Below are 27,218 nucleotides of genomic sequence, written 5' to 3' on the forward strand. Positions count from 1 at the left end.
TCTTGAAAAATGTGAGAGTACAAGTCTTCCTTTTGCTTTCAAACAAAGTTACAAAAATAATTGCTGTAATATTACTGGGAAGGAAAATCCACCACAGTGGTGCTTTTGTATTTGCTTGTCCAGTCTGTTCTTAATTATTGTTAGGGTTAGAAGGACTAGATTGCTATCAGCAAACATCCGTTTCACTGTATAAAAAACAATGAAAAAATATTTCTGTCCATCATAGTCAAAATTGACAGATAGGCATGGTAATGGAGTGGGGAAGTAGGCAAAGGGGGCAGTTGCCCCAGGGCCTGGTGATTCAAAGGGGCCTAAGATTCCAGATGCCATCACTGCTACCACAAGAGTGGTGGCAGCTGGAGCCCCAGGCTGTTTAAATTGCTGCTGGAGCACCATGTTCACTCAGGGTTTGGGGGAGTGGGGTGGAAAGCGCGCTCTTGGCATTGCTGAAGGATGCTTGGGGACAAACTGAAGTCCTCAGCACTGTCCTTTTTGGGAGTGTGGGGCTACCCCACACACCTTGCCCAGAGGCCCACGGAGGTTGTCTGTGCCACTGATATAGTAACAAAAGTGCTGCATTTAAGTATGTTTACCTGGTATATTTTGACATTGGCAGTTTGTGATTTAGTGTTTATAAAGTTTTACCTTTTTGAATCTCAACATCTATAGACACAAAATAATTATTGTCCTTCCCTTCTATTTTCTTGCAACTCTGAAAATTGATAAGAACATAAGCACAGCCATGCTGGGTCAGATCAAAGATCTATCTAATCCAATATCTTGTCTTCTGACAGTGGAGAATGCCAGATGCCCAAGAGGGAGGGAATAGAACAGGGAATCTTCAAGCAATCCCTCTCCTGTCACCCATTTCCAGCCTCTGACAGGCTAGGGACACCATTCCTACCCATCCTGGCTAATAGCCATTGATGGGCCTAACCTCCATGAATTTATCTAATTCTTTCTTGAACCCTGTTAAAGTCCTGGTCTTCATAACCTCCTCTGACAAGGAGTTCCACAGGCTGACCGTGCACTGCATAAAGAAAAACATCCTCTTGTTTGTTTTAAACCTGTCACGTATTAATTTCATTTGGAGACCCCCTAGTTCTTATGTTATGGGAACAAGTAAATAACTTTTCCTTATTCACTTTTTCCACACCAGTCAAGATTTTATAGACCTCTACCATATCCCCCCTTGGTCTCTTCTTTTCTAAGATGAAAAGTTCCAGTCTTTTTAATCTCTCTTCATATGGGACCCGTTCCAAACCCCTAATCATTTTTGTGGTCCTTTTCTGAACCTTTTCCAGTGCCAATTTTTTGAGATGAGGCAACCACATCTGTACATAGTATTCAAGATGTGGGCGTACCATGGTTTTATATTGAGGCAATAAGATATTCTCTGTCTTATTCTCTATCCCTTTTTTAATGATTCCTAACATTCTATTTGCTTTTTTGACTGCTGCTGCACATTGAATGGATGGTAAAAATCAGGAAAGATGCTTACTCACAGAATGTTTCATAATTATTAAAATTTAAATACATATTTTTAAATAAACATTGATATCTATTGAATTATAAAAAGTTAAATTCTGCTAAGCTGAATTGTTGCTAACCAACTGCACTAAAAACTGCACTAGGTGTTTTGTGGACATGTAATAAAGTAGGTACTCTCCTTAATAGCAGGAATGGCGGAAAAGGTACAATAATTTTTGTTGCGGTTCAGCCAAACCCTAAGGCAAGTGAGAGATGGGATGTAGAAATAATAGCAGTATGGAAGTTCAGAGTGGTGGTATTTTGAGAGCTTCAGCTTTGAAAACGTTGGTATGTTTCACAGTGGTGATTGTGGCAGTATTTCTCTCCTTCAGCAGGAATAGAGATGTTACTTTATTTGGCTCTGGTGAAATTGCTGCTGGAATGCTATGGTATTTTAGCATCTGTAATTCAAGAAGAATCTTGATAAGTTGGAGAGGATTCAGAGAAGAGCCACGAGAATTATTTTAAAGGATTAGAAAACTTGTCTTATGGTGATAGATTAAAGGAGCTCAATTAATTTACCTTAACAAAAAGAAAGTGAAGGAGTGACTAGATCACAGTCAATACCTTCATGGGAAATCAAATATTTGATAAAGGACTTATCAGTCTAGTCTATATAATGCAATCCAGTGGCTGGAATTGAAACTAGGCATACTGAGACTTTAAATGTTTGCATTATTTCCACAGTATGGGTAATTAACCATTAATGTTGAAAAGTGCCAATATAGACTGCGCTCCTGGCAATAAAGCTACCATTCAGTGTGTGTGTGGTTTTGTTTTGTTTTTTTAAATCACTGGGAGAGCTTTCCCCTGGTGATAAAGAGTGATTACGCTGCCTGCGTCACAGCAGCATATGACATGCGCTACAGCAGGGCTACTCAACACGCGGCCTGCGGCCATGGCCCACGGTGCGGTTTGGGTTTACATGGGGCTCAACACACAGCCTGCGGGTGGCTAAATATTGCATTTTATTAATATCAACAGAACTGACTTGAATGGGGCCTTTGTGTTGTATGATCTTCCCTTAATCTTTGTATTCTTGCCTGTCAGTGTGAAGGAATCTATTTGCATATATGTTTGCATCTATATGCAACTGCACTAAAGTTGCAGCTCGTGGCATGTGCTGTGAGTATCATTGTGGCCTCCGGGGCTTTCAAAGTTGAGTAGCCCTGCGCTACAGTATAGACATACTTAAGAAGGAAGAAAGACCAGAGAATAGTCCCAAGTTTAATGAAAAGAGATTTTAGCAAAGAGAATAAGGGAGAGAGTTAGAATGACAAGTGTTTTGAATTCTGTTGGGGCACCATTATAAATAGTGTAAAAATTGTTTTGCTTACTTAATTCCAAAACATACGGTAGAACATTTAGAGATTTCATAGCTGATTTTCACTAATTGTTTATCCTGAAAGAAATGTGCTGTACTAACTTGTTATGCAGTACGCATGCAATGACCTTATATATGCCTTTCTGAATAGAACCTTTAGTGACTTATCTGTCTTTAAAAAGAAAGCATTAGAAAAAACTGAACTTGTCCCTCCTTCACTGTGTAAACAGTGTACATAATGCAACATTGGTGCAGAAGTCTGTACAGTTCTGATAACAGCTGGTGGAATGGTAGTCATAATATATTATGTCTTCATTTTTCTCCACTATTGGAAGAATCTAAGAGCTATCTCAGGAAACCTTGAAAGTTAAGTAATATTGCACAATTTAACTATTCCTGTCCTTGGGAATCTTAATGGCTTTCAGCATGTAAGGGAGAGCAGCAGAAAACAATAGGGCAAGATCTGATTCCCTTTTAGTCCCTTTTTGTATTCTGCAGAATCTAAGATTTTATTTTTAAAATATTGCAGTTTTATTATTTTAAGTTTTGAAAATAGTTTTTCCAGTCAACTATAAACTGAACCTTTCAGAAAACTAGGTGCAGCCAATCTGCATTAGGGAACCCTCACAAACAATTCTATTGACTTCAGTAAGATTTAAATTCAAGCTGATGCTGTTTACATCCAACATTGAGAAATAGCAACTTAATAAATAAACATTTAGTAGTACAGAGTTAGGGTGTTTTGGGGGCCTTATTTCTTTTGTTTGTGGATGTTAATAACCTCTCATCAAATGTTTTGAGAAGTCACAACTTACATAGCAACATTTGCAGTTGCATACAAGCTTTGGTAGTGCTTTGATAACAACCTAATAGGAAGAGGCATGAAAGGTGAATTGTAAACCAAATCAAATCTCCAAATCATCCCAATATCTTTTACTGCGCTCTGTGATATATAAAATCAACATCAAGTTCTCCTTGTTTGATATTTCTTCCCATGTTCGAATGATTTGGTCCTGATGTCCCTCTTTCTGGAGGACTTTGCAAACTTTAGAACTGTGAATGTGGTACTGCAGGAAGCTAAAACTTGGGGTCATCTACCCTGCATTCAACTGATAGGAGAGTGGAATGTTGACCTTTCCTGTGCTCCCATAGTAAATTAAATTAACTCAAGAGTCTTACCTCCCCTCAGCTGGAGATTTGAATCCCTGCAGCTCAGGTTTCAGCCTCGGGTGATACTCTGGCTTTGTCTACACTGCCAAGTTTAAAGTCCAGCCACAGCAGTGTCCTCATGGCAGCACTGGAGCCAAACCACCTTCACAAGGGGAGTAGCTAACAGTGCTGGGAGCCTGTATATATTGGTGCTTTATAGAATCATAGAACTCTAGAACTGAAAGGGACCTCAAGAAGTCATTGAGTACAGTCCCCTGCCCTCATAGCAGGACCCAGTACCATCTAGAGCCATGGTCATCAACCCGTTGATCCCGATCCACTGGTTGATGGGTGGGGTTCGACCAGTAGATCGTGAGGCATTTGAGGCCACGCCCCCCATATCCTTCCACCCCTAAGAAGTCCCCACTGACACTACTTCCAGCTGGCTTCCTGCAGGGTGGGGGGAAGTCCCGTAGCTGCGCGCCACTTCCGGGCTTTCAGGAAGTGCGCCGGCTGCTCCCCTTTCCCCAAAGAGCCGATGAGTTTCCTGAAGCCAGCTCTGTGCCATGCCGGCGACTTCCTTCCCCTTGCTTCCTGTGCGGGGAGGCAGGGGGGGTGGGGAAAGTCCAGGGACCGCGCCAGCTCCAACTGCCTGGGCAGATATTGAAGATATTGAAGAGAACCAGTCCCAAAACAGATCCATGTGGAACACCACTTGTTATGCCCTTCCAGCAGGATTGTGAATCGTTAATAACTACTTTCTGAGAACAGTTATCCAGCCAGTTATGCACCCACCTTATAGTAGCCCCATCTAAGTTGTATTTGCCTAATTTTATTGATAAGAATATCATGCGAGACCGTATCAAATGCCTTACAAAAGTCTATGTATACTACGTCCACCGCTTCTTCCTTATCCACAAGACTCGTTATCCTATCAAAGAAAGTTTTCACATTGGTTTGACATGATTTATTCTTTATAGTGCTATAACTTGCTGTGCTCAGGGCAAATGTGTAAGTAAGTCAGTGCATCCTAGTGTGGTTCATCTGTAAGAAACTGGCTGGTGGTGGGCAGGATTTTGGGTGTTGCTGGGACCCTCAGCTGTGCAGCTGTAGCTATGCTGACCATACAGCCCCGAAGATCTGGGACAGTCCCTGATTTCAGTCTACTGTCCTGGTACCCCAAGCTCCTGAAAAAGTCCCAGAAACAGCATCGCAGCTAGAAGTGCTGCATGCTGCTGTTTCCCCTCCCCCTCTCTTTTCTGCGCCTCTTACTAGGATTAAAAGGCAGAGTGGCAGCACAGCTGTAGCTGGGAATCAGGAATGATTCCCCGTCCCGCACATCTCTGCCTTTTAAATCTAAGAAGAGCTGCCTGGCTCTTGCTAAGTTTAAAGAGCAGAGCAGCAGCCAGATGGGAAAGAACTGATTCTCTATGCGTTTTAAACTTAGTAAGAGCCATGTGGGTCTCAGATTTAAAAGGCAGAGCTGCATGGGACCACGCCAGCTGAGACTCACAGGTACTAGCCAAGCTGCTCCTGCCCTTGCCTCCTGGCCAGACCCCCACCAGCACTCTGCTCCCTCCCCCTGGTTAGACTCTATCAGCACCTTGCCGCTGCTCCCTGGCTAGACCCGCCCCCTCAGCACTCTGCCCCCTCCCCTGGCCAAACCACCACCACCACTCTGCCCTCTCCTCCTGGCTAGACCTCTCACCAGCCCCCAGGCCAGACCACCACCAGCATCCTGCTGATGCCCCCATGCCAGACACCCACCAGGACTCTGCCACTGCTCCCTGGCCAAACCCCCATCAGCACCTCCTCCCCTTGGCCAGACATCACCAGTCTCCTGCCCCCTCCCTTCTGGTCAGGCACCTACCTCCAGCTTGCTCTTATACCCTACTTTCCACCCAGATTCTGCCCCCCCCCCCCCCATTCCTATCCCAATCACTGGTGGCCTTGTCCCATGCACCGGATTCCTCATTTTTGGCCCCGCTTCAGAGTGTAGAGGGGCCCACAAAATCCACTAACCCTAGAACCCAGAAGAGTTAATCTGGCCTGAGTCCTTGAACCTCAGTCCTACCTACCCTCCCCCGCTCCATGGGCTGGAGTGCCAGGGGCGTGATGTGTCTCAGTTGGGGCCACATCAGTGAGGCTTGGGGGAGGTTGGAGGGGTTGTTTTTTTGCATCTCGCTTGTGTGGCCCCCAACTGATTTTCTGTGGGTCAGTAGCCCCTGTCCCAAAACAGGTTCTCCACCCCTCCCATAAATAAAGACAACGCTGAAACATTTTGTGTTGGACATAATATTTTATCTAAAAATGAAGCCTGGTGTGACGGGGCATAGCTGAGGGTGTCTGCTCAGGGTGAATTGCTTAAATTCGGGGCTCCTTACAGCCCCCTGACTGGTGACCTCTCCAAACAGGCCACAAACCAGTCCCACAGAGTGCTTCAGCAGCCTGCCTGAAGCCTCATGAGCAAAATTCCTCTGACACCCCAGCAATATCCGTGCCCTAGATGGCCCCGGGCCTCATACACAGGTGGGGGGTCCTAGCACCCAATCCCACCTACCCTGAACAAGTTCTGTCCGGTTCCAAGAAACCAGCCACAGATCCCTGGTCAATTTACCCTTTGGACCTTACCCACAAATCACGCTGGGCCAATCCTTTAGCATCTAACAACTAAAGGTTTATTATCACAAGAAAGAAAAGCATGAGAGTAAGGTTTCTAAAGAATCATACATTACATGCATCGAATCTCCCAGTCCTCGATGCAGGCTCTAGCAGAAATGTAACAGCTGCTGGTTTAAAAGTCCTTGTTGCTCATCCTAGAATCAGGATGGGTTCACAGGTCTTTCCCGCTCTTCGATCCCTGCACTGCTGCCTCTGGGATGAAGTGCTGAGCTGAGAACCAAGATGGAGACCACCACATGGCCTATTTATCCCTCCTTCCTGGTCTCTTCTTGGCTATAGCAGATCACCTGGTCCACCCTATTCCTGTGTTGCCTGCTGGTAGCCCTTAGGTATGAGTCACCACTCATTCTTTAGGTGTGTCCTTGGCCCATTGAGTGCCATTGTCCCACAGGGCCTCGCGGCTTAGCATGTCCATAGGCCGGGCCCTGCCCAATGCTCAACCACATGCAGGGAAATATTCAGTATCCGTACAAGTACATGCTTATAATTGCACACACAGACATTATACAAACACATGAACAGCGTACATAGGATTAGCAGACAGTAAGCTTCTATTCAACACCCCACATGGCCCCCCTTTTATACCATTTTCTGGGGCCATCACCCCCACCTATGGGTGCAGCAGAGATCTGGCTGCTCCCCTCAAAATCCAGTAACGTGACACCTGGCCAACTAATTTAATTGTAAAATTTTATTTTAGTGTCAAAATGAATGCAAAGAAAAGAATGTGCACTTTTACTGAGGCTGTGCAAAAGGAATATCCTTTTTTTTAAAGAAACGTGACAATCTACACATAACATTTTGCACCCAATGTAGTAGTGAGATAAATGTTGCTCATGACAGGAAATTTGATGTCACTGCACATATTCAATCAAAGAAACTTCAGTTAACTGTCCGCTCTGTAGCTTCCAGTGCTTCAATGAAGAAATGTATTATAAAAGATGATTCTGTTAAAAAGGAGCTTGTGGCAAAGGAAACAGTAATTGCATATCATACTGTAAAACACAATCACAGTTTCAGATCTTTAGATTACACCTCTATACTAATTTCTACATTGTTTGTGCCTAAATTTTCGTCAGCACAAACAAAAAGTGAAGCAATTGTGAAAAACATTCTTGCTCCAAATTTTGCAGCGGGAATTAGGCGAAACTTTGTGTCTCACTGTTATGGTAGATTCATCTAACCACAAAGATCAAAAGGTTGTTCCTATCTTAGTAAGATATTTTTGTGAAAGTTCGTGATCTTGACATCCTGCCAGGTGAGACAAGTGACCAATTAAATGATTGTTTTCTCTGTTCTGAGCAGCATGACTTCCGGTCATGTGCCTATCTCGACCTTGGAAGTACTACCCCAGGGGTGGGACTTCCAGTGGCAGGTGAGCATGGCTAAATGGGTTTGGGGATATGGCTAATGTGTCCCTAATTTTGGGTCAGAAAATATGGTCACCATAGACATAGCTCACCCAGGCTCCAGCCCTGATGTTTGGATGGCTGGAAGAGGGGAGGAGCAGGGGGAAGGCTGGGGGAAGTGTTCCCTCTAAGAATTTCCTCCCATGAGCAGAATGAATTTTGTGTGGTGCACCAGTACTGAGTTCATGTGGCTTGTTTGGATGTGCCACTGTGGCACCCAAGTTGTTAATAAATATCTTATAAACCTCTACCTTTTCCCTCTGCTGCCCTGTTTCTTCCCTTTACTCCATCAGCTCCCCTGGTGCCTGCTGCCCCCCTTATCCTCCTCTGCTGTCCTGACTCCTGCTCTTCTCACTGCCCTCAGCCCTCATGGGACCTGCCCCCCTGCACCAGCCCTTCTCTCCCCCCTGTGCCTACTCCTCCAGTAGCCCCACTCTGATCATGTGTTGCTACCCCTCCTCATCTCCTATCCTAACACCTCCCTCTACACACCTGCCCTGACTCTCTCCTCTGGTACTGGTCCCTCCCCTGCAGGTGTCTGCCCTTCTGCTTCACCCCCAGAATCCTCTGGCACCTGCACCTTCCCTTACCCCTGCACTCTCCTGGTGCCTCCTCCTTCACTCGCTGCCCTTGCTCCCCTTGCCCTCTTTTTCCCTGATGCCCATCTCTTCACCACCCTTTACCCCAGTTCCCCTCATGCCACTCTGTGCCCTCACACATGACTTGCTCCATCTCCACCTTCCTCATGCCCACCTCTTTTCAACCCTTCTCCCAGCACCTCCCCCTCTCTCCTCTTGCCCCCAGTGCCCCTCCCCTCTCCCAGCATCACCCTGTCCCCTCCACCCTCCCACCCCCACTGACACCTCCCCTTTCTGCTCCTGCCCTTTTCCTCATTGTCTCCACTTGGCCCTCTGGCATTTGTTACTCCTCCACCCTGTCTCTTGATGCCTTCCTCTTTCTTCTCCTACTCTGCCCCCCTCCCCTCAGCACAAGCCCCTTCTTCTCCCACTCCCCTTCCCCCTAGTTTTCCCCCTGCCCCATCACCACCTTCTGCCTTCTAGTTTGCGGGGCTGGAATCTGTGGTTGGGCCCCAGAAGTCTCCGCTGCCCCAGCCCCAGGTACTTCCAGGGCAGGACCACTTGCCAGGCCTGGAGCTGGGCCACCCATGGTGCTAATTTTACTGCAGTCCCCGCACCAGCTTTGGCTCCCATTAGCAGGAACACAGGGGGAGGGGAAACCCCCATCCCGCTAGACCTGGCTTGCGGAGCACGGCTATGAGAGCAGGTCTGTGGACTGCCGCTCCTCCAGCGGGGTGGGATGGGGCAGGAAGAGAAAGAGCCTTGTAGAGAGCGCACCGGCAGATCCCGAACGTACCCCGTTCAGCAGCACTCTAGCGGGGCTCTTTACAGTCTCTGCCGGGACTCTGGTGGCAGCTCCCAGGAGCGGCTCACCGGCTCCGAGCAGCACTCCTCCCCCTCTGGCGGCCTCCTGTGGATGGAGGAGGCTGGGCTGGCAGCGTACGACGGAGGCAGTCCTGCAGCAGGAGGGAAGGGGGGTGGACAGCAGTGCGTGCTGCAGGGGAACTTAGCGCTCCGGACACTATGGTGTGGAGGTGGGGCATTGCTGCTGTGCTGCGCTAGTGCTGGGTGTCTGCGAGGGTGTCCCAGAGAGGGGGGGAAATGGCAGTGCTGTTTGTAGCCGGATCCAACGGGTTTTCCAGGACATTTGCTTCCTTTTTTGGGACACCAGGACAGAACCCTTAAATTCAGGACTATCCCTGGAAAAAAAGGGACGTATGGTCACTGTACATATAACTGCAATCTACTGCCCCATAGTGGATTTACCTGTCCCTCAAACAGGGCAGTGTTGGCAATGGAAGGGGCACAGCCAAAGTATGGGTGATCCTAGGCGATGTACCAGAAGCTGGGAATAGGTGACAGGGGAAGGAGGGATCACTTGATGATTACCTGTTCTGTTCAGTCCCTCTAGGGAGCCTGCCATTGGCCACAGTTTGAAGACAGGATACTGGGCTAGATGGACCCTTGGTCTGACTCAGCATGGCAGTTTTTATGCTCTTATCAGGGGGAATGTGTTGGTTTGGCACCTCATCATTGCAGCTTCCACAGGGGCTCCTGTGGCACCCTTGGTAGAACTTAAAACTGCCTCCTTGCAGACGAACCTCCATGGGAGAGCTGGTGATGAAAACAGATTCAGGGAAGTTGGACCCCCCCCCCCCCCCGTACCAACTTGATCTACAACAGTAAATTACGTGCATGCAAGAATAACCTGTTTTGGCAGGAAACTGAAATACATCCAATGGAAACGTATATCTGGGCCAAAATATTATCCTTTGCCTCAAATTTACTAACCCTAAAAATTTCACACACCTTTCAGTAGGCATTATCGTTGGTTTATCTACTGTGGTATCCTGTTTCTGACAATAGCCTACAGCAGATATTGCAGTATAATGCTTAAAACTCCTATAACTAGCAATTGTGCAATATTATGTCTGTATAAAAAGGCTTTTTCCTTTAGCCCCTCGCCACTAATGAGTGGCTGAATAACATCTTAATATTTGACTTTTTCTACTTATGTACTTATGAGTGGTGAATAAATAATAATAATAATCAGGGCTCGAAAAATCACTGAATCTACTCACTCATGGCAAGTAGATGTCAGCTGATCGCTCTGTTCACTGGCAGCGCGCGCGTGTGCAATGCGGGTCTTGTGCATGCACAGTGCGGGGCTGGCGAGTAGGTTTTGCTGTCATTTGTCAAGCCCTGATAATAATAAATAATAATAAAGACCCTTGTGACAGGGTGTTCGCCCTGCACTGGCCCTTTAAGGGCAAACCCCAGCCTGGAGCAGGGTCTGGGAGTTTAGTCCCAGCTGAGGCTGTATTAGTTGATTAGGGCCCAGCTGGGAGATATATAAGAGGATGGGCCCCTGCTGGAGGGGAGGCAGTGAGAGCCTGGCTGCTGGGGGAGTAGGAGGCTCCCTGGAGTTAGAGAGGCAAGGCAGGGCTAGGGGAGCTCTGGCCAAGCAAACCCCCAGACTGAAGGGCCTGAAGCACAGCCTGTTGAAGAAACAACAACCCCCCGGAAGGGGGGCTCAGAGACTGATGTGGGCACTGCCTGATGACTGATGTGGGCAGTGTCCTGAAGAGAACACCACGGCCTGGAGGAAAGAGGGGAAACACCACCTGAGGGAAGGTACCCTGCCAGCAGAAGGAGCAAATCCCGTGGACAGACGGCAGGGGGTGCTGTGGTGGTGAGTGAACCCCCTCACAACCCTACATTAGGAAAGTGCTTAAGCATGTGCTTACATTTAAGCCTGTGATTAAATTCCATTGACTTCAGTAGGATTTAAGAAAGTGCTTTAGGAATCTGAAGCTGCACTCTTGAAGTCAATGAGTGTTTGCTGTTGAATTGAATAAGAGAGAATCACCCTAAGGACTTGTCTACACAATTATTTACATCATGGCAAGCTGGGGTAGAAATATACTCCACACTAGTCTGCAGAACACTTAATACCTGTGTGAGCTCTTAGGTGCCACACTTAACAGTTCCCTGGTAAGTTTTAATCTACTCCTGTTTCAAAGTAGGAGACATTAGAATGCACTAGGGAACTTTTAGTGTGTGGTAACACACAGTGACCTCCACATAGGTACTCAGCCACAGCATTACTGCTGCAGCAGCACTTTTACAGGCTAGTGCAGTTTGCAATTAGTGCTATGAGAGCTGTCCCAACCATTGGACAGTTTGGGGCAACAGTCCAGGGCCCCATGCCCAGGGCAGCCCGGAAGACCTGGCACTAACAGCAGGGGTTGGACCTGCCCCTGCACTCACCAGTGGTGGCAGCAGGACCTAGTCCGCTCTGCTTCCCCAACTCCCAGATGTGTCGCTCGGGGGAGGGTGTCAGCCGACGGTCAGGGCAGTGTGTGTGTGTCTGTTTCCGAGAAAAGGTTTAACGTCCGTGTTTTTACTGCTAGGACTGGGGTCCCATCGCAGAGGGTGACCAGCAGGCCAACAGACGCCCCGTTATATAGGAAGAGCTTATTACACCTTAGATTTTAGCTGCTAGAACACAGGGGTTCCTTCACAGTGGGCAGCCTAGGAAAGGCTGAAAAGGTGCTCCAATGGATCTTGTCACCTGGGAGTGACACAGATCCAAATGCCCAAGCTCTCCCTATGTCTGTCCCTTTATGACCGGGTGAAGTTCTTTTAAATTGTGCTTGGTTCTATTACAGCAACTGAAGGAGTCAGGTTAAAACTTAAACAGTTACAGGTTTATTTGAGGAAGCTTATAAATCATATGGTTGCAATGGCTATTGCTCTATTTCTTAACTACTAGCAAACTATAGATCTTAAAAATGGTTACAAAGAAGATAAAGATAGAAAAATAGAAATAATGGTACCAAGTAACAGCTTACTCTTTCTATGTGTACACTTAAGACAGAGGACCACATCCAGGTACAATTTTTACCCCCTTCTGTGCCTCTCGACTCCAGCATGTCAGGCCAGGGCCGGTCCCTCAATTCCTAGGAAAGACGAAAATACGAGGTGGGCGTCCCCATAGAACCTCGGGAGGTCAAACACCTAACCCGACCAGCAGGTAGAGGGTAGAATGACACTCAAAGTGAGTGTGTGCTGGACCCATCTTTTATACTCAAGGGGTCACGTATTTCTCTTTCTTATCTGTCATGCCAAATGGGGCTGGTCTGTCTTTTGTGAGACCAGTTCTTACAAGGGAGTTGTGAACTTAATTTACACTTGTAAGAGAGAATACTAAATTGGAATTACTGGGGATTCTTTTCTCAGTGGGAAATTCCTCTCCCAGGGACTGTGTGTGTGTTCAAATCAACATGGGTGCCAGCCGGGGCGGTTCTCGCAGCCTCGAGGCCAGCTTATTGACTTAATCGCTCTCTCTCCACATATCTGTTTTCAGCTCCTCAGGATCAGATGAGCCAGCATAGACTCTGCTGATATTATTGCTCCTTCTCTGTCCTGTATGCTTCAGGAAGGCAAATAAGATGGATGATATGGGGGGTTAGTCTGTCTGGCTACAGAGGGGCTTTGAGGGAAGGGATGGAACTGCCTCCACAGTTGCCACAGATGAGAAGTGGAACAATGTGATGGGAGCCGAGGGAGCGAGCTGCGTCTCGTCACTCCACTTCCCACTGTTGCTGGTGAATGTGGGGGTGGGCCCAACCTCTGCTGCCCGGCTCCAGGCTCCCCTTCTAGTCCCTCAGGCTTCATTGCTCGGGTTGAAGGAAAGAATGGAGTTGGGGTAGGGCCAAGCAGGAGTGGAACAGAGACAAAGAGGGGGCAGAGTAAAGGCGGGGTGAGGGTGGGGCCTGGGATGGAGTGGGGGCGGAGGGAGTGTCCTGGACTCTGTACAGTCCTAGGGACAGCCGTGGCAGGAAGAGAGCTCTCCTACTGCTGTAGGTAAACCACCTCCAGGTAAAACACCAGGAAAAAATTCTGTTGAAGGAAAAACAAAATGGAGGGGAGACCAAAGTTGTTGAGCAAAAAAAAAAAAAAGGACTCAAGACGACTTAAGCCAAAAAAAAAATTAAAATAAAATGGCATGTCCTCTTTAAGAGTGAGTGCAGGTATAGGAACAGGGGAGAGGTTGAGCACTAAAACCCAGGGGAAGCATTGCTTACCCTTGGTTGTCAGCCATTTTGTGCCGGCAGCCTTGCAAAACCAGGTAAGCATGGGGGTTGGGGGGGTTGGGAGCCGGGAGTCGGGGGATATGCAGGAGGGTGGCGAGCGCTGAGTTTTTGTAGAGTTGCCAAGTGCCCGGCATTTTTGCCTCCTGGTCGGGGAAAAAATCAGAAAATACTGGACATTTTAGGTGTCTGCTATTCTCTGAATTTTTTTTTACTGGACAGGAGGCAAAAATACCGGACTGTCTGGGTGAATAAAAGACACCTGGCAACCCTACCTCCAGGAGAGGCAGAGCTCCCAGTGCTGGGAACCTGTTTACAGTGGCGATTTACAGTGCTGTAATTTGCTGCGCTTGGGAGTGTGGTTTTTTCCACACCCCTGAGTAAGAAAGTGACAGCGCAGTAAAGTGACAATGTAGACAAGTTCTTAGTGCATGGCAGGCGAGGGATGGGTAGATTTACATCCCAGCTTGCTGTGGACTAAATGTTCTTACAGAAAGCCCTACATTATTATTAGCCTTCTTGGTTCCCTAATGTGACTTGTGTTTATCTCTTTGGAGGGTAAGCACAGAGATTTTCTCCTTCTATGTTTTTAAAGAACCAGTCTCACTTGCCATTTTAACAGTTACGACTTCTTCGGAGCTGGAGCACCCATGGGGAAAAATCATTGTGTGCAGAGCACCCAACGGCTCCCAGTTCCCCTTCCACCCTCTCTCCCCACACCTCTTATGCACTGGAGGGCCCACTAACTTACTCCTCCCCATCCTCCCAGAACTTCTGGAGTGCCACAGACAGCTGATTCATGGCATTCAGGAAGCTATGGGAGGGACAGGGAAGAGCAGTGATGGGGTGGAGGGAGGAGATGGGGTAGGGGCAGGAAGAGGCAGGGTGGGGTCACGGGCTTGAGAAAGGGGTGGAATGGAGGCAGGAGCAGAGATGGGACAGGGTTTTGGAGGAAGGGGTGGGGAGACATAGCCTGGAGTAGGGGCAGTGGGTTGTAGGAAGGGGTGGAGTGAAAGTGAGGCTGAAAAGGAGCAGGGTCAACCACTCCCAAGCTGAAGAGGAAGTTGGTGCATATGTTTACAATAGCTACATTTTTGCCTTATCCATGCTGGGATTTGGGTGGGTTTTGTTCTTTAGGTTTAAATTTGGAGCACACCTAGCCACTGTCCAAAGGCAAACATTTTTTTTTTAAATAAGATGTGGGGTTTTTTCCTTCAAAAAAAAATTGGGGTTTCTAGTGCAGCTTGGTTCTAACCGGTATTTGCACAAAAAGGCTTTGATTGTATAATTCATGTTATGCTGTTCAATCACAAAAGTTTTGCATAATTTTGAAAATGTCTCAGATTTTTTAGTGTGTCTAATATTGTTACTAAAATATAGTTTTTTCTTTGTAAACAAAATAGGGGTTGCTTATTGCATCTCAATTTGTTTTGAAATGAGCATCATTTTTGTTACCATGGAAAGCTTTCATAGTATTAATGTTGCCAAAGGCACAGAGAGCCAACCTCGGTAACATGTCTAAAAGTGTAAAATGTGGCTCTGATCCTGTAAATGCTTGTGGGTGTAATTTATGCAGCTAAGAAAAGCAGAATATTTTATATGCTAGTGCAGAATACTGCTACTGCTGTGGCCCTATTTAATTCCTGATTTTTAAGGATAGTCAAAACCTTTTCCATTGAGACACATTTTCTTGGAAAATTGTCTTTTTTTTTTCCAAAATGAACTTTTTCATAGAAAATTTTAATTGCAAGTGAAAGTGAATTTTAAAAAATTTTTTAAATGAAAAGCTGGTAAGTTTTAGGTTTTTGTATAAAAATCAGTATTTTAAAAAATGTTCCTTTCAAAGTTGTTCCCCCCCCCCCTTTTTTTTTTCATTTTACAACAAATGTTTACTATTTTCTTACCAGTTCTATTTTTTTAAACCAGTAAACTATGATCCTGCAAACACTTAAGGCTGTCTAAACAAGGTAACTTACTGGCAGGCCTATAAGCAGTATAAATATACCAATATAGTTATGTTAGTACACCTCTCTGTCTGGATACTCTTATTCCTAGGTGGACACATCTTCTGTCAGTCTCCTGATTTATAAGCTGAGATCCTTTAATATTAAAGGGGTTATTTTAAGATAGTATTGATCCAAGTGTCTGCTCTTTCATAAGAAATATCCATTGTTTGTATCCACTGTACAAAGCTAGAAAGTTTGAGTGTTTTCCACCCCCACCCCCCCCCCCACAGTTATCATTTGTATATCTCCACCTGTTCCTTTCAGATTTCCTGTATTCAGTTGAAGATTTCCAGTCTGTTTTACAGTTCCTTCTACCCTCTAGGAGGTGATACTGTTATTGAAAGAGAGCCTTTTGTGAGGCTAATTAACTTCCAATGTTAGCTGTCCCTGATAAAAGACAACTAATTGACAACTTTGCCTCTGATTTTAAAGGAACAGGACTTGTATAATTGACAAAACCCTGGCAGGGATGATTTAGTTGGGATTGGTCCTGCTTTTAGCTGGTGGTTGGACAGGATGACCTCCTGAAATATCTTCCAACCCTATGATTCTATATTTAAAAAGAATTATTGACTAAACACAGATTAAACTCGATTTGTCATATTTACTCCCCACCCTTTGCTATTTGTTTTAAATTAGATTGTAAACCTTCTGGGCAGGAATGTTTGGACACCAACTAAGATAATAGAATCCTAATGGTAATCAAGGCTTTTGATCCCTATCAAATACAAGTAATACATCTATATTTCATGCATTTAGACATAGCATATGGAATAATTTTGACTGTGTCTGTAAAGCTGACAGTCAGATCTCCAGGCTTGGCTTCTTAATTAGATTTGTGGTAGTAATGCACACCATGTTTATATAGACAAAATCAATGTGAATTCTTGACTCATTTTTCATAGTCATAGAAGTAGGTGTTAAATATTTGATGGTGTTATGATAAATAACAAATATGGCAATTTCCTGCATATCCTTAGAAAACGTTATTAAAACGGAACTTAAATATCATTGGGGTTCACTGCGGTAAAAGCAAAGTTTATGTATCATGGAACTGCATGCAACCTCTCTAACCGGGAGTATGGGGAGCAGGGAATAAGACTTGAAAGTTCAAAGAGCTATATTAAAAAATTGACAGAAAAAATGGGCTTTTGGAACAATATGTGTAAAACAAATTTCTGGGAAATACCTTTAGAAAGGCGAATGTAAATCTCCCCTCCCCCGGTTATGCAAGAGCTCAGCATTTAAATTATGCCCTAAGGAAAGGGTCATTGTCTGCTGATTAGCTATTACCAAAGGTAACAGTCAGCTGTATAAAGAAATAGCTGCTCTGCCTAGCTTGTGTTCTGGTTTTAAATCTAAGATGTTTATAAATTGTAGCCATAGGGAAAAACAGTTAGGGGTTTTAAATAATTAACAACCAGATCGTGAGGCTGGGGTTGGGGATTATCTCTGATAAGATTTTTAGCATGAGTGTTGGGTTTTGTTGTTGTTTTTAACTTCTTGGCCTTTTGGCTAAGATCATATGTTTTCTCTGTTACGCTTTCAGGATGGCTGGGGGAATACAGATGCACTTGCCCTGAACTGTGCCACTAGCATCTAGAGCAGGGGAGGGGAACTCCTTTTCGGTTGGGAACTTATGACCCACAGAAAAAGATGTGGGACCCTTACTGGATGAAGCAGGTAACCTAGTGGGTGTGCAGGACTGCAGGATCTGGACAGGTGGTAGGATGCAGGAGGGAGCTGGAGGTGAGGGTGTGTGGTCTGGTGAGCTGTAGGGGATGCGGGGTCTGGTCAGGAGGGCGCTGCAGAAGTGGGGGTGCAGGTGGAGGGTCTGGGCAAGAGGGGAGTGCAGAAGGGGGCTAGGGGTAGAGTGTAGGAGAGTACAGGGTATTGGAGCACCTAACTCCTGGGATGCATGGATAGCTCTGCACTGCTCTGTACTTGTAGGCACCCACATACACACCACCCCCCATTGATCGTGACTCCCAGCCAATGGGAATGATGGGAATGGAGCCTGCAACCAATCCATGGACAAAACTTCTCTGCGCTGTCATTCCCCAGTTGGGGGAGAGAGGAGCAACACCATGCAGAGCTGCTTCTTCCCCCCTACCAGGCAGAACTCACAAAACAGATGCAGTGAGGAGCCGGCACTGGTGCTCCAGTCTCGCGAGGGGCACCGAACCTCAGCACTTCACCCATATGGCTGGAGCATCAGCACCAGCTCCCCACTGGGGGATGGGGAGCCCCAAGCCTTGGCGGCTGGATCAAACCAAACCACAGGCTGGATCAGGCCTGCAGGCCGTAGGTGCCCAAACCCTGGTCTAGAGAGGCCACCTAAGATCAAGGCGTCATTGTGGTAGGCACTGTGTGCGTGTACGGTATGACAGTGCCTCCCCTGAAGAGTTTACATACTGAATAGATGAGGTAGACAAAACATGAAAAAAAAAAGTTATAATTTTACAGACAGGGAACTGACAGGGAGATTAAGTGACTTGGCTGAAATTTTACCAGAAATCGTAAAAGGACAAAAATTATTCCAAATCTCATATGAGTGCCAGTTTAATGGCTCCTCTACAAGGGCCACCCTTTCCTTAAGGCAGGATTTAACTGAGGAGAGTGAGAGTGATCTACTTGCCCCTTTAGGAAGTGTGTTTCATGTGCAAGAGCATTGTGTAATGATGCGTGGAAGAGGCAATAGGAGAATGTCACAGGCAGAGCAGAGGAGGTAGTTGGGAATGGAATGCAATAACAGAATCTAATTTTGCATTTGTGAAAAGAAACCCATGTTACCCATCTTTATTTCAACAAGGATGGGTTATGTGTAAAGGAGCAATTCCCAAGAGACAACACTTCATTCTCCTGTCTGTTTAATGCTGTTCGTTGAGAACCAAATGCAACTAATAGTATGAAAGAAGGTATTTAAGTAGTTTTGGAAAGGTAAAATATCCTTGTAAAAGCTTTCCTCTGTGTGGGGATTTACTAGATTGTATACTAGATTGATGTAGACCTGGATGCATTATAATCTATTTTTCTTAGGTAAATAGAAAAGGTATTTCAGCACTGCAGCTGGGAGATATGACTCCCAGCTAGGGTAGATGTATTTGCACTAGCTTTGCTTGTGCTTATGTGATAAAAATAGTAGTGTGCTTGAGGAAGCACCAGCATTTGAAGTGGCTTGGCCTAGGTGCCCAAGTCCAATGTCATCTGAGGGCCTGTGTAATGTTCCCTCTAATCTTTTCCATCCATGTGTGGATTTTTTCCATCCCATGGGTGGAATAATATTTTTTAAATGTGCACTAACGCATGTGTAAAAACAAAAACCCAGATATAAATGCTCTGCTAGTCAGCTGGGGTATGTCTACACTGCATTCCTCTTTCAAGAGGAATGCAAATACAGCCGAGCGAAATTGCAAATGAAGCATGGATTTGAATTTCCCACGCTTCATTTGCATAATAGCATCCAGGCGCTTTTTTGAAATAACCCCGTCTAAACGGTGGTTTTTTTTCAAAATAGGGTATTTTGAAAGAAAATAAGACCCCTTCTTTCGAAATAACCCTTACGCCTTAAAAAAATGAGATTTAAGGGTTATTTTGAAAGAAGGTTGTTGTTGTTTTTTGTTTTTTTTTCTGAAATAGGGTATTCAAATCTGCACTTCATTTGCAATTTCACTCGGCTGCATTTGCGTTCCTCTCTCGAAAAAGGAATGCAGTGTAGACATACCCCTGGGCAGCATTTTAATCTCTCCTAAGTGGCCACACACAAGTGCACTGCTTATGGGGAACACTAGTCCAATGTATGTACTTAGAGCTGCCTAGTCTGAGCTGCTACCTGTGCCATTGCAACCACAAAGTGATTTTTTAGCACACTAGCTGGAGCAGAGCTAGCTCATGTCTGTCTGCCCAAGCGGAGCATCACACACCAACTTTTGCTTCTCTTATGCATTTCCAAATAGATCATTAGGACATGTCTAATGGGTTTATCTTTCTTTTTTTTTTTTTCAGTTTTACTAATGTGATAATAAGGAGCTTTTATACATTTCCATTAATAGCTCTCAAAATTCTTTATAAAGGAGGGTAAATAGCTTTAGTGCCATTTCAGATACGGAAATGGAAGTACAAAGGTGCAGTGGCTGGCTCATAGTCATAACTGAGGTCAGGTATGCTCCACAGCTATAAGATCGATCCACTGGTGGTCGATTTAGTGGTTCTAGTGAAGACATGGCAAAACAACCACGCACCGCTTTCCTGTCAACCCCTATACTCTTCTCATATCAACCCCCGTGGCATAGACCCTCCAATGACTCTAATTGAGTTTCAGTTTAATTGAATTAGAATAAAGTTTGTTTTGAAAATTGAGAACTAACAGATTATTGCTGTTTTTCAGTGTTAGTTCAACACACTCAATATTTTAAATACAGTATGAAATAGTATGCCAGCCCACAAGTTTGCCTTGCGTCATGTTAAGCATAGGGATACTACACTTCTTAGCTTTTCTGTTTCTGCTGAAGGTTGTGTATTAGTATGGAGACTTGTTGCCATTCAAGAGTTGTTTTCCTGCAAGGTGGCTGATACATGGGTTTATGAAGACGTTTCATTTGAGATTGTTTGTACTACTTTTGATCTGAAAAGAAAGATTGTTAGCTGGGCAAAGAACATCTGAAGCAAGACATGATGCTCTGGCAAAGCATCTGACTTCCCTTAGCTTTGCAAGTAGCTATAATTTATTTATCCTGAAATCACTTACATCAAGGAAATCAGGTTGCATCAGATCTGAAGAAGAGGGTAGCTGTGCCCAGAGCTGACTCAGTTGCTGTGGCACTGAGCTGAATGAAGGGGAGATGGTTATGTACTGGGCAGGATAGAATGGAAAGGCTGGGAAGTATGTCTAGTGTAATCTAATGTAGGCTTCTAACCATAATCCTGTGCAATTTATTTGGGTAGCATAAAGTTTATGGGACACTCTTTTTAGAGAAGAGGAAATAACATTAGTATTGTGGTGAGATGAGATGAAAATAGTTAGGAAGTGTATAGATTTAATTGTTAAGAGGTGATACAATGTAATTAATATAATTTCAAAAATATATTATATTAATCTCATCTCACCACAGTAGGCCTGGGGGTACAAACAAATACAGATTATTTTAAGGTGATTTTAAAATGCCTCTTGGCTTAATTAAAAAAACCACCTTACTATATGTACACATGTTCCTGGATTTCCAGTGACCCCATCTATGGAGCAGAATGTGCATGTGCCATACAGGATGTTAGGCTGATTGTATTGCAATTGCCAAGGAAATTTACAGGATGCAGATTGTGGAACTCTTCCTAGTGGGAAAAGGATGTCAATTAAAAATGAAATGAGGGATGGCTTGTATGATGCAGCCTAAGGAGCATGTTAAAATTGTAAGTTGACACTATAAATGTCAGGGTTTTTTTTCCTGGTTCTTCTTGTGCTATAGGGACGTATGAGATCTTGGCCTACCAGCATTCAGTCTGCTAACAGACAGCATATATACAAGTTGAGATGAGTTGTACTCCAGTTATAAAGTCTTCCAGAGAAAAACAAGGGAGACAAGACAATGTCTAGTGTGGGAAACACACAAGGGTAAAAAACCCTTCTCTTTTTAGGGTGGAGCTGGAAGAAATTCAGGTCACCTTTGTACATTAGAAAAAAAGTAGGAAAAAAGGAGGAGGAGCACTCATATGTTTTCCTTTACCTTCAAGGGAGTCTGAAACAGAGTTGATTCAGAATGGAAGCAAGGGCTTAGGTTTACCTGGAGAGTGGATTGCAAATGCACTGCTGAATTAGACTATGTAGCACTATAAAAACTAACAAGATGGTTTATTAGATGATGAGCTTTCGTGGGCCAGACCCACTTTCTCAGATCAAATAGCGGAAGAAAATTGGCACAACCATATATACCAAAGGATACAATAAAAAAAAAAGAACACACATGAAAAGGACAAATCAAATTTCAGAACAGAAGGGGGATGAGGGGTGGGGAGGTAAATGTCTGTGAGCTAATGATATTAGAGGTGATAACTGGGGAAGCTATCTTTGTAATGGGTAAGATAATTAATGTCTTTGTTTAGACTGAGGCGTAAAGTGTCAAATTTAAGCATGAATGACAGTTCAGAGGATTCTTTCAAGTGTGGTGTGAAAAAGTCTTTGAAGCAGGATGCAGGTAATCAAGTCGTTGAGACAGTGCCCTTTCTGGTTGAAATGGCAAGAAACTGTTTTTTCTTTGTGATCCTGTCTAATATCTGTTTTGTGGGCATTGATTCTTTGGCGAAGTGTCTGAGACGTTTGTCCAATGTACATAGCAGACGGACACTTTCAGCACATGAGAGCATAAATTATATTTCTGGATGAGCAGGAATATGTGGTCTTGATCTTATAACTCAACTGGTTAGGTCCAATAATGGTATCAGCAGAGTGAATATGTGGACAAAGCTGGCAACGGGGTTTGTTGCTACATAGTCCTGTTTTTTGTTTCAGCTACACCGGACTAACACGGCTACATTTCTATCACTATGCTGAATTAGAGAGATTGTCAACTTCGGTATTTAAAAAAAGGGCTAATTTTAAAAGTTACAGTTTCTGATAGTATGTGGGTTTTTTTTTTTTTTTTTTTTTTTTTTTTTTTTTAAGTACAGGCAGTCCCCGGGTTACGTACAAGATAGGGACTGTAGGTTTGTTCTTAAGTTGAATTTGTATGTAAGTCGGAACTGGTACATATTGTAGGGGAAACTCTAGCCAAACATTTCTCCAGAGCTCAGTTTTATTCTCCCACACCTCACTTCCCTCAGTCCTTTATTCTCAAGCTGAGGTGTCTGCTGAGAAAAGCTGCTCCGCATCTCCCTGGTCTGCTGTGGGGGGCGCTAGCTTCGCATCTCCCTGGTCTGCTGGGGGGAAGCAGCTAGTGTGGGGTTGCCTCACCCTGTTTGTAAGTAGGGATCTGATGTAAGTCGGATCCATGTAACCCGGGGACTGCCTGTAATAAGAAAATAGGGTTATATTTTAAAACATTGTAAGAGTGTTTTTGTTTCTATGTTGCTAAGATTTCCCTTCCCCACTCACCCTAACAAATTAATTATATTGGAATCCCAACAAATTAATTATATTGGAATCCCTCATCAAAATTTGTGGAATCCAGTAGAGACTGGGAACTTTGATTTGAAAGTCAGGAGCTTCCCGGGATAGATGAGTTAGTCTGTTACAGGGAAAAAAAACAACAAATGGTCAGGTAGCACTTTATAGACTAATAAAACATGTAGCTGGTATCATGAATTTATGTGGGCACAGCCCATTCCTGTCATCTGAAGAAGTGGGCTGTGCCCACGAAAGCTCATGTTTTGCTAGTCTATAAAGTACCATCTACATGTTTTGTTAGTCTATAAAGTGCTACCAGACCATTTGTTGTTTTTTACTTGAAAGTCAGTAAGTTGTGCATTTTGTGGGAAATAATATCAATTGTTACTCATGCCACGGTGAGACCGCACTAAGCAGATATCTTTAAGTAAGTAAATAAAGTCCTTGTTGCCTGTCAGAACTGCCTAATTGGAGATACTTTTATTGGTGCTTAAATGCAAAGACAGCTGTGAAAGACTGTCATCTGAATGATGAGAGTCACATTATCATGGAAATACAGTTAGTTAAAACTCTTTTTGTCTGCTGAGTGGCATATTTTCTCTTCTTCCAGCCTGCCCAATGAAATGTGGTAGGTTATCCATTAGTGTGATGTGTCTAATAAGTATCTCCTGTGATAGCAGTTTATTCATTCACCAGAAGGTAATGTACTTCTGTGGCCAAAGTCCATTGTTTAACCACAGAAACCTGCCGTAAGGTGCTCAAACTGATGCATTTTTAAGAATAACATTTTGTGTTGTGTTCTGGGGTTCAAAGCTGACTAGAGATTTTTGCTTTAAAAAAAAATTTCTACAAAAACTGAAAACAGTAGAGATGTTTCTGTCACTTGTATTTCCAAAAGAAACATTTTTGTTTAAAAAAAAAAAAAAACACTCTTTCCCTAAGTGGTTGCAGAGAAGGACATGGGAGTGACCTGTAATATTTAATTAATATTACATGTTCCATTTCATTGATCTTGTGGTGGTTGCTGTCTGATTGCAAGAGGTTAATTCAAGTAGGAGTTAGTGGCATGTACTCAGGAAAGTGGACAATACCTTGATAGCCTTCCATTTACTCATACTTGAAGGACAATGCAGGTGTCATTACCTTGGGGAGGTCAACAATTTGGTTTGATAGGGGAGGGAGCCTCTACCTATACTCAGGAGAGGGGTTGTGATCCAAGAGGGAAAAACTGGAAGAAAGATCTGGGAGAGTAGGCAGAAAACTGCTGGGGAGCAGACTAAGTTCTAAGTAGGTTTTATCCCAGAAGTTGGGTGGTCTGGTATAAAACAGGGAAGATAGATATGCATATACACTTTTTATTGTTTGTCTGATTTATGCCTTGTTCCTCTTGATGAGATTAAACAGTACTTTTGTTTTGAAAAGGCTGTTAGGTTACTGGGTTCACCACTACTACTAACAGGCTAACCCAGTCAGAGGTGCTGAGCAGTCACATTTGGTACACAGGGAGCTATAACTTGGGACCCAGCCTAAGAGTGGGAGAATTGACAGATTCCTTCCTGAGGGAAGCAAAGGCTCAGGGCTACTCATGTGTATGCATGCACTACAATGGTATACAGGCAGTCCCCGAGTTACGCGGATCCGACTTATGTCGGATCTGCAGTTACGAACGGGGATTTCTCGCCCCGGAGAACTAGAGCAGCGGGACGCCTGGTCCCACCGCCCGCCTTCTCCGGGGCGAGAAAAGCTGCTCCCCGTCACCCTGGTCTGCTGGCAGAGCCAGCAGACCAGGGAGACAGGAGCAAAGCGGCGGAGCACCGGGGGCCAGACCCGTGGCCGCTTCCAGATCAGCTGAAGCGGCGCGGGTCCTACGGGGTGCTCCGCCGCTCTGTTCAGCGTCTCCCTGGTCTGCAGACCAGGGAGACACTGAGCAGAGCGGCGGAGGACCCGGGCTGGACCCGCAGCGCTTTCAGCTGATCTGGAAGCCGCGGGTCCGCCCGGGTCCTCCATGACTTTGCTCAGCGTCTCCCTGGTCTGCAGACCAGGGAGACGCTGAGCAAAGCCGCGGAGGACCCGGGCCGGACCGCGGCGCTGATCTGGAAGCGCCATGGTTCGGCCCGGGTCCTCGGCAGCTTTGCTCCACGTCTCCCTGGTCTGCTGGGGGGGGAGGGAGGGACGGACTCAGCTAGTGCCCCCCCCAGCAGACCAGGGAGACGTGGAGCAAAGCCGAGGGCCTGTGGTAGAGCAGGTGGGGCACTGCCGGTTGGTCCCGCAGCACCGCTCCTTGGCGCTACTGGACCAACCCTGCAGCACCCCAGCTGCTCTGCCCCAGGCGTCCTGATTCAGCTGCTGATCAGTTTCAGCAGTGGCTGAATCAGGATGCCTGGGGCAGAGCAGCTGGGGTGCTGCTGGGTTGGTCCAGTAGCTCCGAGGAGCGGTCGCGCTACTGGACCAAGCCAGTAGCACCCGAGCTGCTCTGCCCCAGGCGTCCCAAAGTCAGCCGCTGCTGAAACTGACCAGCGGATGACTACAGGAAGCCCGAGGCAGAGTTGCTCTGCTCTGGGCTTCCTGGAATCAGCTGCTGATCAGTTTCAGCAGCAGCTGACTTGGGGACGCCTGGTGTTCTTACCTTGAATCTGTATGTAAGTGGAACTGGTGTCCAGATTCAGCGGCTGTTGAAACTGATCAGTTTCAGCAGCGGCTGATGCCAGTTCCGACTTACATACAGATTCAAGGTAAGAACAAACCTACAGTCCCTATCTTGTACGTAACCCGGGGACTGCCTGTATCTACAAACAACTATACACTCTCATCTGGCCTGTGCCAGCCAACTCAGTCTCAGGGCTGTTTCATTGCTGTGTAGATTTCTGGGATCAGGTTCAAACTAGGTCTCTTGGGAATTCATGAAAGAGGGTTCCAGAACTCGTGCTGCAGCTTGAGTTAGGAAGTCTACACGGCAGTGAAACAGCACCACCCCAAGAGCCTGAGTTTGCTGGCACTGCAGCTTTCTACTTGCTGTGTAAATGTACCTACTTAAAGGGACTAGAGAGGGGTTAAAGGTGAAGACAGTTGTAGCCATACTACAATTTTACGGTGTGCTAATGCAAAAATAACATTATAGACTAACAAAACGTGTAGATGGTATCATGAGCTTTCGTGAGCAAAGCCCACTTCTTCAGCTGATCAGAGTTATTTCAGAAGTGACTACTGATTTGTGGTTTCTCCATTTTTGGATGCCATGCTGGAGGCACCTGAAAAGGCTCTGCTTTCCAGCACTATTTGACAATCAAGCCATGCTAAGGTGTCTCAGGGTACGTCTAGACTACATGCCTCTGTCGCCAGAGGCATGTAGATTAGGCTACCAGACATAGTAAAATGAAGCGGCGATTTAAATAATCGCCGCTTCATTTAAATTTACATGGCTGCCACGCTGAGCCGACAAACAGCTGATCAGCTGTTTGTCGGCTCAGCGCGATAGTCTGGACGCACGGGTGTCGACATCAAAGGTATTTGTCGACCACCCAGGTAAACCTCCTGGGATGAGATTTACCTGGGTGGTTGACAGATACCTTTGATGTCGACACCCGCGCGTCCAGACTATCGCGCTGAGTCGACAAACAGCTGATCAGCTGTTTGTCAGCTCAGCGCGGCAGCCATGTAAATTTAAATGAAGCAGCGATTATTTAAATCACTGCTTCATTTTACTATGTCTGGTAGCCTAATCTACATGCCTCTGGCGACAGAGGCATGTAGTCTAGACGTACCCTCAGATTGGGAATTCAAAATGTGACTTGTCCAAAATTACCTGTCTTCTGCTGAGATTTGATGGTGGTCTAAAGTCCTTAGTTGGTGAGGCTGCTGGCGGAGCCAGCAGACCAGGGAGACGGGAGTAAAGCGGCAGAGCACCGGGGGCCGGACCCGCGGCCGCTTCCAGATCAGCTGGAAGCGGCGCGGGTCCTGCGGGGTGCTCCGCCGCTCTGTTCAGCGATTGACTCGGCAAGCTCCACATTCGGTAAAAAGAGTAGTCACTTTTGGAAACTTTGGCCATTATTTTTAAACTTATGATGTCTCTCCTGTCCCATTTGCCCAGGAAGGTATCTGCCAGAATCGTACAAACCATGCACTTGCACTACAGTTTCTGGGCAACAGTGCTCAGAACTCATATGTGGAGATGAAAAACACATTAAGCCTGTATTCATGTTACTGCTTTCGCCATTGCTACCACTTGTAGAACAGACCTGACAATCTTTGGTTTGTGTTTTTTCTCTTTTATTAACTATAGTCTATCTAAATAAGGACACAAAATATTTTGAGAAAATGTATTAAGTGGGGGAAGCTGTTTATAGTATCC

At 45.4% G+C, this 27,218-nt stretch overlaps 1 protein-coding gene across 2 annotated transcripts in view; it reads left to right on the forward strand.

The window, feature by feature from the left end:
- Positions 1-27,218, forward strand: part of NCOA7 (nuclear receptor coactivator 7) — a 124,670-nt gene that overhangs the window by 24,920 nt on the left and 72,532 nt on the right. The gene's annotated exons all lie outside the window — the stretch shown is intronic.

Source organism: Pelodiscus sinensis, chromosome 3, assembly GCF_052426305.1.
Source record: "Pelodiscus sinensis isolate ZL-2025 chromosome 3, ASM5242630v1, whole genome shotgun sequence".
Taxonomy (NCBI): Eukaryota; Metazoa; Chordata; order Testudines; family Trionychidae; genus Pelodiscus; species Pelodiscus sinensis.